Genomic DNA, 17,879 nt, shown 5'->3' with positions numbered 1-17,879 from the left:
AAGTCATTTTCAGCCGGGTGTCCGGGTAATTTTGATCACACAGTGTATGTCATCGGTGGAGCGTCATTACTGCGTGGTTTCAGTATACACGATCCACAGCTCTCTAAAGTGGCAAGCTCCTTTATTAGTTTGAATAATACAGGATTATTCATTAATACCTGTGTTTTAGATGACGACAGCACAAAAATGTCTACACCTGTAGAAAATAGACACTCATCAATTGTTAGAAAACGCCTCCTAGTTTTAACACACGTTATGGTGCTTGATATGTCCACTGTTTGTGACACGGAAAACTGCAACAAAATTGTCAAACTCCTGCCATATACGTCCCATGACGTCATGGTCGATATCAGTGACCATATAATTATTATTTCTTAAAACTTGCGGAAGAGACAGGATACACGAACTTTCAGGTAACTCCATGGAGATAAGTTAGGCGACCGTGGGAGTCTCTGAAGTTGACTGGGGTCGTGATAGGAAGAATGTACAATCCAGTGATTGAGATATTCACAAGCGTCTGAAGGAAAGAGTGGTGGACCGCTGTCCTGTATTCACCATTGACTTGCTGCAGTTGTGGCATAAGCCACTGAAGCAAAATGTCCAGTTATCCGACACGAGTCACAGATTTATGATATTGCAGTGTCTGTGTTTTTGTTTTTGAAAAGAACGATGCAATGTTCGTATTTATCCGCCGACACAACGCACAGATTTTCAATTAAAATGTGTTACACAATGTGTGTACGAGAACAGTTTGTGACGCAGGAATGACGACATAGTTTGGACTTGGCCGTGAGAAGTGCACGGGGAGCCAAGCGGATAAGGCGGCCACTCGTGTAAAGCAGGAAATCCGGGTTTAAGTCCCATTCCAGCACTAATTTTCACTATCGTCTTCCCTTATACAGCTGATGGTTATTCGTATTCGCAACTGCAAATGCATTTCTTGTATGTCACAGTTTTCCGAAAAAGAAACGGTCCATAAGCTTTTCAAGATGACATGATATAAAAAAGTGTTAACTTTAGGAGACCTACGAATGTATTCGACAACCTCTTGAAGATATTCTGTGCTCCAGACACTTGCGTTATAACTATTCGTGTTTGCAACCATAAGAAACGAGCCTTGTTCAGTGAGAACCACCAGCTGTGTGGAGACGTCTTCCTCCAGAAGCTGCTGCAAGTCACAGTAAAAGTTACAACGAATTTCGTTTTTCCAAGTGACAGCGTATGTAACAACTATGACGTTCTTGATAAAAATTCCGAAACTGACTCATCCCGAGATATCACGTTGTCTACCCAAAAATGTCAACGATGCTTTTCTCGACAGCATTACTTTTGAGGGCGCATCAGCTCACAATGGAGAACTGCCCTTACACGTAATGGCTGGATCCCCGCAGATCGTTTATGATTTCAAGGAGCTGTTTTTTCAGCTATGCTTGTCAAGCATGAAGGAAGATAGATGCGTCTCGAAACACCACATTAGTGTTATTTATGACGGACAGCAAGATCCTGTATCTTAAATCGTCAACAACTGCGGAGCAGTTCAATGCGACTCTGTGATTTATGTGGTGATGTATAACACAGCGAGCTGCAAGACTGCTGCTGTGTGTCACATCACATTTCAGTGATTGCGATGTTGGCCTAATGGAAAGCGAGCATTAGAAAAGTTGAGTCTTCAGGCCGCTGTGACCGCAGTGGCACGGTTGCCCAAAGTGTTTGTGACACGGCATTTGTGGACACCAATGTGACAGTCCAGGCTGGGATTGTGATTAGCACATCATACCTGGGTCGAGCCATGGTGTTGGTAGTCCCCTACATATGGCACGAATAATCTTGCAAAAATTAAGAAGAAACGAGATTTAGACGAATCACATACCACAGTCTCTCTCTCTCTCTCACACACACACACACACACGCCTCTTTCAGTAACAATAATAATAATAATAACAATTTATGGCGCTTATATTGTGTTTCACTTATACCAGTAGCTGATTTTAGCCACTCACTATCTTCATCAGCATCATTCGGAATATTACGTGTGTATTCTTATATTTTATAGTTCAAGTTAGCATTTGCATCTTCGGCTGTGACTTATCAAGAGCATCTAGAACATTCAACTGCAATATTATCTGTACAAGAAGAAAAGGTAATATTTATCTGATTCTCCACAACTGGAAGCAAACTCCAGGAATTTGGGGTTGAGGACAGTGAGCACTGTAGTATTCACATCACAACCACTTTCGCACGAATTGGTTATGAAGGAAGCGATGGTTTGATCGTTGAGATGCTTGAGACAATGTCGTCAACACGCGGAAAACAGGCATGTTTACCAGCGCCATTACCACTATCATGACTCATCATATACATACAATAGTCAATTATTAGACAGAACTGGGACAAGACGTGATCCCAGCCTGCTGCATGTCACCTGCTGTGGATGTGACTGTGAATGCATAATATTTTTCTGCATACCACTCAGAAATTTCAACTCGGCAAAACACTACAATGGCCGTGGTATATGTATGTTGCAACTTTCCACAGAATTTCTACATGTGCTCTGCGTGTGTATGTGTTTTGCAAAACATCCCTTTGAACCTGAGATGTGCAACACTGATGCAGGCAAGCATCATGACGCATCACCTGAGTTTTCTCTGTGACAAATACTGGAACATTAGGCTCCTACTATTGTAGGTGGCCTGAGACCTTACCTTGCGAGGCAAGTATTGAATGAATAAATACGTGATTTAAAAAGACAGTATCATTTGTTGATAACCCAGAGTGGTCATACATGGATGCGAAGAAGAGATGGGAGGCTTCCATGGGTAGCCATCGACCACTGCTGCTTCCAACCTCATATATAGATGATATATCGGAAATTTTATGGCCCATCGTTGACGAGTTTTATAGGCAATGTATGAGGATCAAAAGAAGTGTGAACAAATAAAATAACCAGTTTTAAATTTCAATATCATTGATTGATGACCTAACTCTGAAGTATTTGTTCATTTACTGAAGCACTCATGTAACTGCTACTGTTGACACTCTACATTAAGTCCCTGAATTGGAGAGCAATTGTACTGCTCAAGCTTCATTATTGAAGCACTCTTGAAGATGTCGAAGATGTCATGGAGCCACAATACTTTGTTACAGACCTCGACATAAACTGCGTTGTCTCTATGGTCATCGGTTTGGATTGATACAACCATATTTTCACATGATGCTCCTTCATCATCTCATCATTCTTCATGACTACAGTTAGCCATGCAATGATACTACGAGTCTTAGCACATTGTCGTTTGGATAAAGCAATGATTGTGAAATACTTTGTTAATAACTGTCCAGCACTGGAGAATATAATGAATGCTACGTATTTAAACACAAATTGTCCACACTCATCATAAACCCTCTGTAAGTCCACAATATTATGTTTGCTCTCTGAAATGTCATCGTGAAATATGATGCGAGACCTCTGCATTTCTACTACACGTTGTCCTATTCCCATCAGTGGTGAATGGATGATGGACCGATTGTGTAGTAGTATTGCATAAGCTGCAGTGCCTGGAGGGACGTTTTGTCATGATTCAAATTCAGTATGTGTTTCTACATTTCCTGATATCACTACTTCGAATTTTTGTGAGAAATCTGTAACCGCTATGGGTGCTAATTCCCTATAGTTCTTAGTACTGGGAACTGGGGACTCATAGTAATAAGAGTAAAACCATGCGTACACATCGTATATTAGAGTCACGCTATTGTTGTGCAAGTCAACCTGTAACTTATCGTAAAGAAGAAAAGTCGGAATTTAAGTACAGTATAGCACTAGTTAGTTCCCAGTTGTGAAATATAATCAAATCATTTTTCCCATTCCCTTTCCTGTCTGTCTGCAGTGTGACAGTAATAAATTGAGTCGTTTCTAGCTGAACAGATGTCTTAATTGTCCACGTTTGTTTGGACGTCACTGAAACGACTGGATAATCGTAAAGTTTTCAAGAATATAAAGTTAATTGTAGCTGAGTACCATCACTCAACATATGTAAAATTTTCACACACTCTTCGTCTGATACTTGTACATGAGCCACTTCCAATACCAGTTTATACAATGAAGCGCCAAAACACCTGGTATAGGCACGCGTTTTCAAGCACAGAGATGTGTAAAGAGGCTGAATACGGCGCTGCGGTCGGCAACGCCTATATAAGACGAAAGTGTCTGGCGTAGTTGTCAGATCGGTTACTGCTACTACTATGGCAGATTATCAAGATTTAAGTGAGTTTCAACGTGGTGTTATACCCGGCACATGAGCGATGCGATACAGCATCTCTGAGGTAGAGATGCAGTGAGATTTTCACGTACGACCATTTCACGAGTGTACCGTCAAAATCAGGAATCCGGTAAAACATCAAATCTCCGACATCGCTGCGGCCGGAAAAAGATCCTGCAAGAACGGGACCAACGACGACTGAAGAGAATCGTTCAACGTGACAGAATTTCAAGCCTTCCGCAAATTGCTCCATATTTCAATGCTGGGTCGTCGGCTAATGTCAGCGTGCGAACCATTCAGCGAAACATCAACGATATGGGCTTTCGGAGCCGAAGGCACGACACAGAGCTGTACGCGTCGCCTCGGCCCGTGATCACCGACATTGGACTGTTGATAATTGGAAACATGTTGCCTCGATGGACGAGTCTCTTTTCAAATAGCATCGAGCGGATGGACGTGTACAGATATGCAGACAACCTCATGAATCCATGGACCCTGCATGTCACCAGGGGACTGTTCCAGCTGGTGGAGGCTCTGGAATGGTGTGGAGCGAGTGTAGTTGGAGTGATATAGGACCTCTGATACGTCTAGGTACAACTCTGACGGGTGAAACGTATAAGCATCCTATCTGATTACCTGCATCCTTTCATGTCCATTGTGCATTCCAACAGACCCGGGCGATTCCAGTAGGACAATGCGACACCCCACATTTTCTAAATTCCTACAGAATGGCTCCAGGAACACTCTTCTGAGTTTCAACACTTTTTATAGTATGGTTCTCCACGGCAGATTTGGTGGTCTGGTGGGATTCAGTGTGGCGTCTGTATCTATAGCATCATCGTTCTATCATGCATCCAGTTTCCCCAATGTATGCTTTGGGCACTTTCAAGGACTTGGTAGACTCTTGGTTTGTGAAGCTCTAGTCCATTCGTAAGTGAGCCTAGTGGTGTCGATCTTTTAGGGGATAGGTGAAATACACATTTAACATTATGTCGCTTCAAGATACTTCCTGTTTACCTGGAAGCATTACCGACGAATGTAATGCACTCTTTATTTACGCTTTTCTTGTTGTTACTGCTGTTGTTTGGGTACAGCCTGTCTAAGCGCATGCCTCATCTGCTTGCTGCTTTATTCTTATTCTTATTTCTTTGGAACGTTGTCTCAAGATGCTTCAGCTCATTTGGGAGCCTGCCTTTGTCGCAGATGGGTTACGTTCAGTGAGCAAGTGTGTGTAAAACGTCTTCATGCTGGGAAATGATGTGGCAACAGAAGGCATGCAGATACAAATCAATGTTGTACATATTATGTACCAGCATGTTATGTGGTTTCCGTTTCACTAGGACTTGAAGCAATGGGATGGCGCCATGATAAACGGTATTTTGACATGCAGCGAATTCAGGAGATTGAGAAATTGACTTAACCTGTGCTATGCATTTGGCCGTAGGACAAACGTTTCAACCACATAACAACAGAAAAAGTAGATTTTTTTGGGCTTGTTCGAGGGAATTCCCCTCGAAATCCTTCATTAAATAATTCGCCACAACATGCGACACTGGACAGGGGGACACAGCATCGAAACTCACCAGCAGGTCACTATTATTGAGAGGAAGCTCTTATAGATGTTGAACAAACTGAATGTAATTGCGTCTGTGATATTCGGTTTAACCTACAATGATCTCAGGAGGGCTGTCAGGCCCTTGTCCAAGCCCTGTGTTACTGTTCCTATGTAGCTAACTAAGGGGTCAGAGGAATATCTCACCCTCTTTGTGGACCTTTGGCAGTCCATACAGTTGCGGAGGTGCTATAACTCGTAGTCAAAGTTTTTTAACAGTTTTCGCATCAAAGCTACTGCGAAGAAATTCGATGATTTTTTCCTGGAGGTGACTTGTCGGATCACTTTCTACGTTCCTGTACGCTGTGTTGCTGAGAAGTCCGTACATTTTCTGGTTGTATTCCAAGACCAAGAGCAGTACCACAGGATTATCTTTAACAGCAGGAAGCATCGTCACGTAAGTCGTGGATGGCAACTCTTTCCGCCTTTAAAACGTTGCTCTTCGGTGGTGCGGCACTGGCGAAGACGCGGCACGTTTCAAGGTGTATTTCTTTGGCCTTATTGGTTGATAGACTGATGGTGCCTTTTCCACACTGATTATGATGTCCACAGTCAGTATAATAAGTACTTAAAACCTTTATTCGATCATGGGTACTGTTTCACATGTACAGGATCGGCCTGCCATAAATCGGATAAAACTCCTATTATTTCCAAGGGGGAATGAACGACTGTCTCCACAGTTCCTCGATGATCGCTTCTTTTTGGAGCTCTGAAATGACTGATGACATTTAATTCGTGTGCACTAAGTTCCCTGCTGCAACTTATGACCTGAGTTGTTGCAGTCTGTCAATGATTTTGTTCTGGTCATCGTAGAATATACAGAACGGTCAGAAACAGCCCAAGAGGCTTGTGAGGGTGGCAGGGTAAGTTGTGCTGAGAAATAATTGTTAAGAAGAAAATTCGATACGTTACCCCACGTCCGATTTAATTAGCATGACGTTAACCAATCAGGTTGCTGCATGCAGGAATTCAATCACTTGCCACCGCTAAAGTGCGGTAAAGCGCAGAAATCTGTGGATCTGTGAATTACCGCTTCTTCAAAATCTCATTACCAGTTAAAATGTGCTTTTTCGGAAGTAATAAATTTTAGACAGGTGAGAGAAAGTTACGTTTTTTCGGTTTTAGGAAACCATATCAAGAAAATGTTTGTCGATACTGCTTGAATTTCAGTGTGCAACGAATTAATTGGCTACGTTGGATCGGAGACGGTGTAACGGATAGAATTTTTTTTCTTCACAATAGTTTTGTCGCAGAATCTATGCTGCAAAACGCACGTCACAGTGTTTCTTCTGTCTCTTCTGCCTCTTCTGCTCTTCTGGCTCTATCTGTAGTTTCTGGGAACCTTTTCAAATTTTCAGTTACAGGTTCAAACTTTTTTGAGAGAGATTTTTCTCACTACAAACATCCAAATTTTATCATTCGTAATTTTCGTCGGATAGCATTTCCAGGAGTGATAAATTTGTGGCTTGTCATAGACATTCTGTGGTACACCAAACTGTTTTTGAGATAGCATACAATTATATATACTGAAACAACTTAATACCAATTGCCCTGATAATATGAAGTGCATCCATTTGTACTGCTTTGTCTTCTTCTGTCATACAACATCTCAACATTTCTAGCTACTATCTTTATAGGGTTTTCCATTTCCATTGATTTTGTGTTACATTCGTCGATTTTTCTGTCGTGATATAGACTTGCGTTAGGTTGGTGCTTCACACCCTCGGAATGAGTTTATGACATGTATGTGAACTTGTCCATAGTCTACAGAACACTTATATAGTTTCGTATTAGTACACTACCTTTTAAGCAGAACCTAGAGGAAGTTTCGTCTACATCAACCCTCATTCAACTCACTCACTTTATCAGTCACAGGAAGCCATCCCGCATGTGACTCCAGCAATCGCCACATTTGTTAACAAATTCACTGAACATCATATCATTCCTAGGTGTGCTTCGCAAACATTTTTTTAAATTTATACAGCCCTTTTTGAATGCTATGATAATATGTGCGTTATCCAATACCAACTGCTTTGAAATCCTGCAATATGTCTGACTCAAATAATAAACCTTTCATATGACGACAAAACAATAATATTTGCGTATCTGATCCTAATTTTCAACTGTGATCTCATCAAATGTGAATACACTGTTGGCCTTTACTTTTTCAGACGGTAGAATATCGCTGCTTTCACTAAGTGTCTGGTATTTACTCCACTGATGTTGTGCAAAGTCTCCTGTAATATCTGGTATTTTGGATGAAATAGGGTTTTCGAAAATGTGTATACAAGTTTGAAGCTAACCCTTCAAGATATTTTGAATGTCTCTGAGCACTATGGGACAAGATGTTTTAACACTTATAGAACAGATTCTGTCTTTCTGCAGTCAGATGAGCCAACAATCAAAGTGCATGTACTGGGTGATCAAAAAGTCAGTATAAATTTGAAAACTGAATAAATCTCGGAATAATGTTGATAGGGAGGTACAAATTGACACACATGCTTGGATTGACACGGGGTTTTATTAGAACCAAAAAAATACAAACGTTAAAAAAATGTCTGACAGATGGCGCTTCATCTGATCAGAATAGCTATAATTAGCATAACAAAGTGAGACAAAGCTAACATGATGTTCTTTACAGGAAATGCTCAATATGTCCACCATCATTCCTCAAGAATAGCTGTAATCCGGAGTTATGGTGAGCCATTGGCGTCGGATGTTGTCTTTCAGCATACCTAGAGATGTAGATCGATCATGATACACTTGCGACTTCAGGTAACCCCAAAGCCAATAATCGCACGGACTGAGGTCTGGGGACCTGGTAGGCCAACATGACGAAAGTGGCGGCTGAACACACGACCATGACCAAACGACGCGTGCAAGAGATCTTCCACGCGTCTAGCAATACTTTTTTCTTTGCCTTTGTTCTAATAAAACCCCATGTCATTCCAAGCATATGTGTCAATTTTTACCTCTCTATCTACATTATTCCGTGGTTTATTAAGTTTTCAAATTTATACTGACTTTTTTATCACCAGGTATTATCAGGGTGTAGCGAACCATTCCTGCTCTTCTTCCAGTTTCCAATACTATTGGACGACCTTTCTGTTGGCACAAGGCACTTGTGATTGGAGTGCTCCACCCACTCACTGATGATGATGACTATAAATTACATAAGCATGTAGAGAGCTTTTATAGAAAAAGTAAACACCACACTTACGCTGAGGCGACAAAAATCACTGGATACCTCCTAACATGATATCGGACTTCTTTTGCCTGGTGCTGTACAGAAATTTGAAGTGAAATGGATTCAACAAGTCGTTTGAAGTCTCCTGCAGAAATACTGAATCGTGCTGCCTCTGTAGTCGCCCATATCCTATTTATTTATTAACTCTTACATACAGCGGATTAAATGAATATGCTTAAGTAAGATCGTAGTTCTATGCCTACATATCGTTCAAACATTTCTCCTTATACTGATGTGCAACATGAATCATACATTTGAGTGATGGTTCCCTTTGCTGTGAGATGAGTTTTGTGTACCTTCTCCTACAGGGCGCGCTGAAAAGTAATGGTTCCAAAATTTTTATATGAAAACTCTTAAGGCTTTGTATACTAAACGAATGTTATTAACACTTTGCATATTTATTGTTCACATCTACCTATTTATTTCTCAACATAGCACATGCGTCAAAACAAGAGATTATGTTGCTGATACCACCACTGTTGGATGTTTGACAGTGTTCTTGGAGCCACAATCTCATCTTTGCTTAAACCACTTGATAACTATAAAAGTGTAGATGTTTCTTAAGTTTTTGAAACAGATAAAAATTGGATAGGGACAAGTCAGGACTGTATGGAGGATTATCGATTGCTGTGAATCCAAGGTGTCCGTTTGTTGCAGATGTTACAGCGATAGCGTGTGGCCTGACATTGTCATGCTGGAGGAGAGGATGCTCCACGTGTGGATGAACTCAGAATTTGAAATCCGATTACAGTACACACTTTATGCCATGCTACACGCTACAATTTGAAGTCCCCTAGTGGTTGAGGGTTGCAAAGACATAGGAATGGAGAACGAAACTGTAGACTCATAATAAAATTTCATTTATTCAAAAAAGTTTTGGTGTTTCCACGTAAAAATGTCGGACCCATACTTGTATGCATGCCACCCCTAGAACAGATGGACATATGGTTGCCAACTTTACCGATAGTCTAGGGATTGTTGAATTGCATGACTAGAGTACATTAAATTCTTAAAAGTGTGCTCCTGAACATGTACACATTGTCTTTCTTTAAATAGTGTTATAAAGTCAACCTCTTTGTGGGAAATCTCTTACTGTGATAATATCATCAGCTAGTATAATTGATGGGGCAAAATGTTTTAGAGGAATAAAGCAGAAATTACACTGACACACTAAAATTGCTACATCACGGAGATGAAGTGCTACAGACGCGAAATTAGACAGACAGGAAGAAGATGTTGAGGAAAGTTTCCAGCCGATTTCTCATACACAAACAGCAGTTGACCGACACTGCCTGGTGAAACGGTGTTGTGATGCCTCGTGTAAGGAGGAGAAATGCGTACCATCACGTCTACGACTTCCAATAGCTCGGATTGGAGCCTATCGCGATTGCGGTTTATCGTATCGCGACATTGCTGCTAGCGTTGGTCGAGATCCACTGACTGTTAGCAGAATATGGAATCGGTGGGTTCAGGAGGGTAATACGGAACGCCGTGCTGGATCCCGACGGCCTCATATAACTAGCAGTCGACAGGCATCTTATCCGCATGGCTGTAACGGATGGTACAGCCACGTCTCGATCCCTGAGTCAACAGATGGGGACGTTTGCAAAACAACAACCATCTGCACGAACAGTTCGACGACGTTTGCAGCAGCATGGACTATCAGCTCGGTGACCATGGTTGCGGTTACCCTTGACACTGCATCACAGACAGGAGCGCCTGCAATGGTGTACTCAAAGACGAACCTGGGTGCACGAATGGCAAAACGTCATTTTTTCGGATGAATCCAGGTTCTGCTTGCAGGATCATGATGGTCGCATCCGTGTTTGGCGACATCGCGGTGAACGCACATTCGTCATCGCCATACTGGTGTATCACCCGGCGAGATGGTATGGGGTGTCATTGGTTACACGTCTCGGTCACCTCTTGTTCGCACAGACGGCACGTTGAACAGTGGACGTTGCATTTCAGATGTGTTACGACCCGTGGCTCCACCCTTCATTCGACCCCTGCGAAACCCTACATTTCAGCTGGATAAAGCAGACCGCATGTTACAGGTCCTGTACGGGCCTTTCTGGATACAGAAAATGTTCGACTGCTGCCCTGGCCAGCACATTCTCCAGATCTCTCACCAATTGAAAGCGTCTGGTCAATGGTGGCCGAGCAACTGGCTCGTCACAATACGCTAGTCACTACTCTTGATGAACTGTGGAATCGTGTTGAAGCTGCATAGGCAGCTGTACCTGTACACGCCATCCAAGCTCTGTTTGACTCAATGCCCAGGCGTATCAAGGCCGTTATTACGGCCAGAGGTGGTTGTTCTGGGTACTGATTTCTCAGGATCTATGCACTCAAATTGGGTGAAAATGTAATGACATCTCAGTTCTATTATAGTATATTTCTCCAATCAATACCTGTTTATCATCTGCATTTCTTCTTGGTGCAGCAATTTTAATGGTCAGTAGTGTAGATGATTATACTCATCTAGGGATATTATTCGAATCACTTTATCTCGGATTATGAAATACCACCAATGGACGAAATTTATGAGGGAACATAATTCCCACACTGATGCATTTACAGGGCTTCTTGTTTAAGTTTTAACTGACCTTAAAGAGCATTATTTTACGCAAGGCAGCTGCAGTTACTTAAACTTCAACTCTGTTACCCTTTGAAAGTTCTCACACAGCAGCTACTTCGAGATAGCTGTTAGTATATATTTAGCAGCAGTGCATGCAACTTTTAAAAAGAAAAAAAGTTGTCCACGAAATTATTGTTTCGAACCGATTTTATTAATGTCCACTAGCAGAACTGTTTCAGAGGTCACCATCACCCTCACCTCTCCTATAACAAACTGTTAGTGCGGGCGGCAGTATGCTTCTGCGCGGATAACAATGTTTCTGATTTCTTCTGACGACGCGAAACGAGATTAATCATGAAGAGTGTATTAGGGTAAAGGGCCAAATACACATATCAAAAAAAGGTTTGCACCACCTCGGGTCCGAGAGTTATAGAACCTGTACAGAAAACTGGAATAGAGATCAATATAAACATCATTACCGCCCTTTTTATTGCTCATGAAAACCATACATTGCATGTTGTACCATCATACAGCGAGACGTTCAGACTGCTGTACACATCGGTACCTCTAATACCCAGTAGCACGTCCTCTTGCATTGATGCATGCCTGTAATACCCGTGGCATACTATCCACAAGTTCATCAAGGCACTGTTGGTCCAGATTCCCCCATTCTTCAACGGTGATTCGGCGTAGATGCCTCAGAGTGGCTGGTGGGTCACGTCGTCTATAAACAGTTCTTTTCAATCTATCCCAGGCATATTCGACGGGGATCATGTCAGGAGAACATTCTGGCCACTCTAGTCGAGCGATGTCGTTATCCTGACGGAAGTCATTCACAATATGTGCGCGATAGGGGTGTGAATTGTTATCCACGACGACGAATACCTCGCCAATATGCTGCCGATATGGTTCGGCCCCACATAATGCCACCCCAAAACGACAGGGAACCTCCACTTTGCTGCACTCGCTGGACAGTGTGTCTAAGGCGTTCAGCGTGACCAGGTTGCTTCCAAACACGTCTCCGACGGTTTGATTGAAGGCATATGCGACACTCATCGGTGAAGAGAACGTCGGGAGTGAAGTTGTGCATCATGCAGCCTATTGCGCACAGTGTGAGTCGTAACACGACGGCCTGTGGCTGCACGAAAAACTTTATTCAATGTGGTGGCGTTGCTGTCAGGGTTCCTCCGAGCAATAAACCTGAGACATGTCATCGACAGTTCCTGTATCTCTGTATCTCCTTCATGTCGGAACATCATCGCATTGGTTCACTCCGAGACACCTGGACACTTCCCTTGTTGAGAGCCCTTCGTGGCACAAAGTAACAACGCCGACGCGATAAGACCTTGGTATTGACCACCGGACATGGTTGAACTACAGACAACACCAGCCATGTAGCTCCTCCCTGATTGAATGACTGGAACTGATCAGCTGTCGGACCGGCGCTGTTCATCCATAGTTGTTTACATCTTTGAGTGGGTTTAGTGACATCTGTGAACAGTCAAAGGGACTATGTGATACGATATCCACAGTCAACATCTATCTTCAGGAGATTTGGGAACCAGGGTGATGCAAAACATTTTTTGATATGTGTAGAACTGACGTAGCTGCGGCGTCAGAGCCAACCCATGTAGCCAATTACTTAGGAAGTGCTTTCAGGGCGGTCTCCTGCAGCGATATAAGCCTTCATCCGCAGGAAATTTCATGTCCGCTGGTTTTCAGAACCGGTAGGACAACCTGCTGGGAGAATACATTGCCTTGTTAATAGCCACATAAGTATGATTATTACGGTTTAGTATGTGTCGTAATACTATTATGGCAGGAAGGCCGCTTATTACATCACTGCCGTGATATTAATGAATTGCTTCGTATATAATATTTTAATGCAGAAAGAATACAGAATTTTCACATCAGGCGTTATCAAGACAGTACACTCTTGTCCAATAGTTCCACGACATTTAAGGGATTCTGTCATAACAGTACGAGCCATCACCAACAACATTATGGCGTTCTATTACCAAAATATTACCATTACTCACTAGGCAAGCATAGTCATCCAATTTGAGAACAGTCTCGGAATTTGGAACCCCTGAAGTAATAGTCATGCAACTTACAACTTGCCTTCATGTCAGTAATATACCACAGTAATCTCTGTTATGCGTTCAATGCGGATAAAGGCAGAAGGTTTTGTTATATTTCAGTTGTGAAATGCATCACTTTCGGCAATTTTCGTGCCGTGCAATCTCCAAATGCCTTTCAGACTAATTTCGGTGAGATTGACGAACGTGTATCTTTTGCTAGGAACTGACTCGTAATCTACCTGATAAACATCTACGAGCATCTCAGCTTATTAAATGCACAGGGGCTTTAGCAGCGTCCGTAGCTCGTTGCTGCCTCTGGCTCAAGGAGTCCCGGGTTCGATTCCCGGCCAGGTTGGGGATTTTCTCTGCCCCAGGACTAGGTGTTTGTGTTGACCTCATCGTTTCATGATTATCATTACTATTCATAAAAGTGGCTAGATTGGACTGTGAAAAAAATTGGACTGTGTAAAACGTGGGACAGTTGAGCGCTCCGCATACAAAACATCAACAAACTTTAGCAGTAGACATCAACATGATTAAATCTTTTCCAGTAGATTTTTACTGCGAAAAATCGTTGGAAATATTAATTAGGGAACTTCATCCGCCCCTTTTCTAGAAGTCTAATAATTAACAACATAGTTCAAAGATTTAAACATGGCTGCATTGTCAGCGACCGTTACCACGTAGAATTAAAGCAATAAACAACCCTCGGTCGGAAAATGGAATCTTTTTGACATAAGATTCGGCCACTTCTCAGAGTGCCTTCATCATAAATACACTCCTGTGAATTGAAATAAGAACACCGTGAATTCATTGTCCCAGGAAGGGGAAACTTTATTGACACATTCCTGGGGTCAGATACATCACATGATCACACTGACAGAACCACAGGCACATAGACACAGGCAACAGAGCATGCACAATGTCGGCACTAGTACAGTGTATATCCACCTTTCGCAGCAATGAAGGCTGCTATTCTCCCATGGAGACGATCGTAGAGATGCTGGATGTAGTCCTGTGGAACGGCTTGCCATGCCATTTCCACCTGGCGCCTCAGTTGGACCAGCGTTCGTGCTGGACGTGCAGACCGCGTGAGACGACGCTTCATCCAGTCCCAAACATGCTCAATGGGGGACAGATCCGGAGATCTTGCTGGCCAGGGTAGTTGACTTACACCTTCTAGAGCACGTTGGGTGGCACGGGATACATGCGGACGTGCATTGTCCTGTTGGAACAGCAAGTTGCCTTGCCGGTCTAGGAATGGTAGAACGATGGGTTCGATGACGGTTTGGATGCACCGTGCACTATTCAGTGTCCCCTCGACGATCACCAGTGGTGTACGGCCAGTGTAGGAGATCGCTCCCCACACCATGATGCCGGGTGTTGGCCCTGTGTGCCTCGGTCGTATGCAGTCCTGATTGTGGCGCTCACCTGCACGGCGCCAAACACGCATACGACCATCATTGGCACCAAGGCAGAAGCGACTCTCATCGTTGAAGACGACACGTCTCCATTCGTCCCTCCATTCACGCCTGTCGCGACACCACTGGAGGCGGGCTGCGCAATGTTGGGGCGTGAGCGGAAGACGGCCTAACGGTGTGCGGGACCGTAGCCCAGCTGCATGGAGACGGTTGCGAATGGTCCTCGCCGATACCCCAGGAGCAACAGTGTCCCTAATTTGCTGGGAAGTGGCGGTGCGGTCCCCTACGGCACTGCGTAGGATCCTACGGTCTTGGCGTGCATCTGTGCGTCGCTGCGGTCCGGTCCCAGGTCGACGGGCACGTGCACCTTCCGCCGACCACTGGCGACAACATCGATGTACTGTGGAGACCTCACGCCCCACGTGTTGAGCAATTCGGCGGTACGTCCACCCGGCCTCCCGCATGCCCACTATACGCCCTCGCTCAAAGTCCGTCAACTGCACATACGGTTCACGTCCACGCTGTCGCGGCATGCTACCAGTGTTAAAGACTGCGATGGAGCTCCGTATGCCACGGCAAACTGGCTGACACTGACGGCGGCGGTGCACAAATGCTGCGCAGCTAGCGCCATTCGACGGCCAACACCGCGGTTCCTGGTGTGTCCGCTGCGCCGTGCGTGTGATCATTGCTTGTACAGCCCTCTCGCAGTGTCCGGAGCAAGTATGGTGGGTCTGACACACCGGTGTCAATGTGTTCTTTTTTCCATTTCCAGGAGTATAAAACATTTAAACTCGCCTGTAATATATGCACAAAGTTTTTGGATTTTTTTACAAGTGTAAGTACTGACCAGCAGTTGTTGTTTGTTGTTGTGGTCTTCAGTCCTGAGACTGGTTTGATGCAGCTCTCCATGCTACTCTATCCTGTGCAAGCTTTTTCATCTCCCAGTACCTACTGCAACTGACCAGCAGTATAAAAAAAGAAAATGCATAGCATTTACATGTTACGTATGAAATAAAATACCAAGCGATAAAGAAACTTCTATCACATAGTTGTAGTTGCTCATTAAGAAGGAATCCATCATTTAGAGAGAGATGTTTAAGAATTTCTAGTTCTTCGAGAACGTCTAATCTGCGCCCCATCTTTTCAGTGCGCAAAATGTTGATGTAGTGGCTGATGTAGCTTCTCAATAATTATATAACAGAGAAATCGTCGCGTTTCAGATTTTAACTTACGTAGCAAATGTAAATACCATGAGCTTCAATTGACGATCGACACTAGTATTACGTAAAAAGGGGATGTAACAGATGAGACTTCTGCAGTTCTGAGTGAAGCTTTATGCGCTGTTATGCGGCATCGCGTGCGTTAATTACCTTGTCGTTGGTTAGTCTGTGTCAGGGAGCGTCGATCGGCACCGCTCCACGCACCTCGCCGACTCGGAAGCAACTCTCTCCTAACTTCTCCTTACTACAATTTACCGAAGTTGGTTTAAAAAAAAAAACTATCTGGCTGTGTTTTCATCTGACCAATCAGGGTCTCAATGTTAACCTTAAGCTCCACCTACAAAAATTCTGTCTATCCAATGAAAAACGCTATACTTTTCGTGGTGGGACAATGTTTTTAAAGTTTGCAACGTAACAGAGACGCGAAAAAGTCTCACGCTATAACTTGCAGCTGATGTGGCCCTTTTTAGTGTTATCGTAAGATCTATACTGTTCTTCTGGAGGGCTATCTTTTAACATGGGCTGGGGGGTGGTCCTGGCGGTTACTTTTCGTGGTGGGGCAATGTTTTTAATGTTTGCAACGTAATAGAGACGCGAAAAAGTCTGACGGTAAAACTTGCGGCTGGTGTGCCCCTTTTAGTGTTATCGCAAGATCTATACTGTTCTTCTGGAGGGCTCTAGCTTTTAACATGGGCTGTGGGGTGGTCCAGGTGGTTAGCTGGCGACGTGGGTGTCCATCCCTTATCGTAGGGCCTTCTAGTTTAACACAGTTCTGCTCTCAGCTTCTGTTCTCGCTTCTCCCCTCGGAACTGCGTCTGTCTCACGGTGGGAAAGTATGACATGCATTTAGGCATTCTTGTGTTAGTCTGTGATATTCCTTTTTGCTCACTCGTTACTCGTATTACTTTGGTTAATTTAATGTCACGATTTAATCGGAGCTATGTGACATACCACTGGATTTGCTTATCATGTCAGGGTTTTCATGGAAGGTGTTGGATTTGCCTGAAACCTTGCATATCACCACCCTTCGAACTTAATTTTTGCACTGAAGTTAGGCAGAGATTGAATTGTTGTCTAACTCAGTCAAAAATTATTCCTTTATCTAAATTATGTTGCCTACTCTTCAATCACGTTATTCTTGTTCTATGCTAGTTTGTATTACTAATTTATATTTTTATATTCTTCCACATCATTCTCAAAAATATGTTTATATTGACAAGAGAAGAATATTTTTATGCTATTATTATTATTATTATTAATTTTTAATTATTTTCTTTCTTTATTTAAGTCTGAAGTTTGTTTTTTTAAGAAGTTTGTTATCGAAAGTGAGGAGTCTTTCACATCGATTTTCTTAGATATATATATATGTTTTAAATGTAGTAATTAAGTAAAATCTATTCCTAAAACTTTTGTAATTATCATGTACAAGTAAAATGTTTTTGTTTCTAGACACTCATTTTAACA

Source organism: Schistocerca piceifrons, chromosome 8, assembly GCF_021461385.2.
Source record: "Schistocerca piceifrons isolate TAMUIC-IGC-003096 chromosome 8, iqSchPice1.1, whole genome shotgun sequence".
Classification (NCBI taxonomy): Eukaryota; Metazoa; Arthropoda; class Insecta; order Orthoptera; family Acrididae; genus Schistocerca; species Schistocerca piceifrons.
This window is presented reverse-complemented; position numbering follows the sequence as displayed.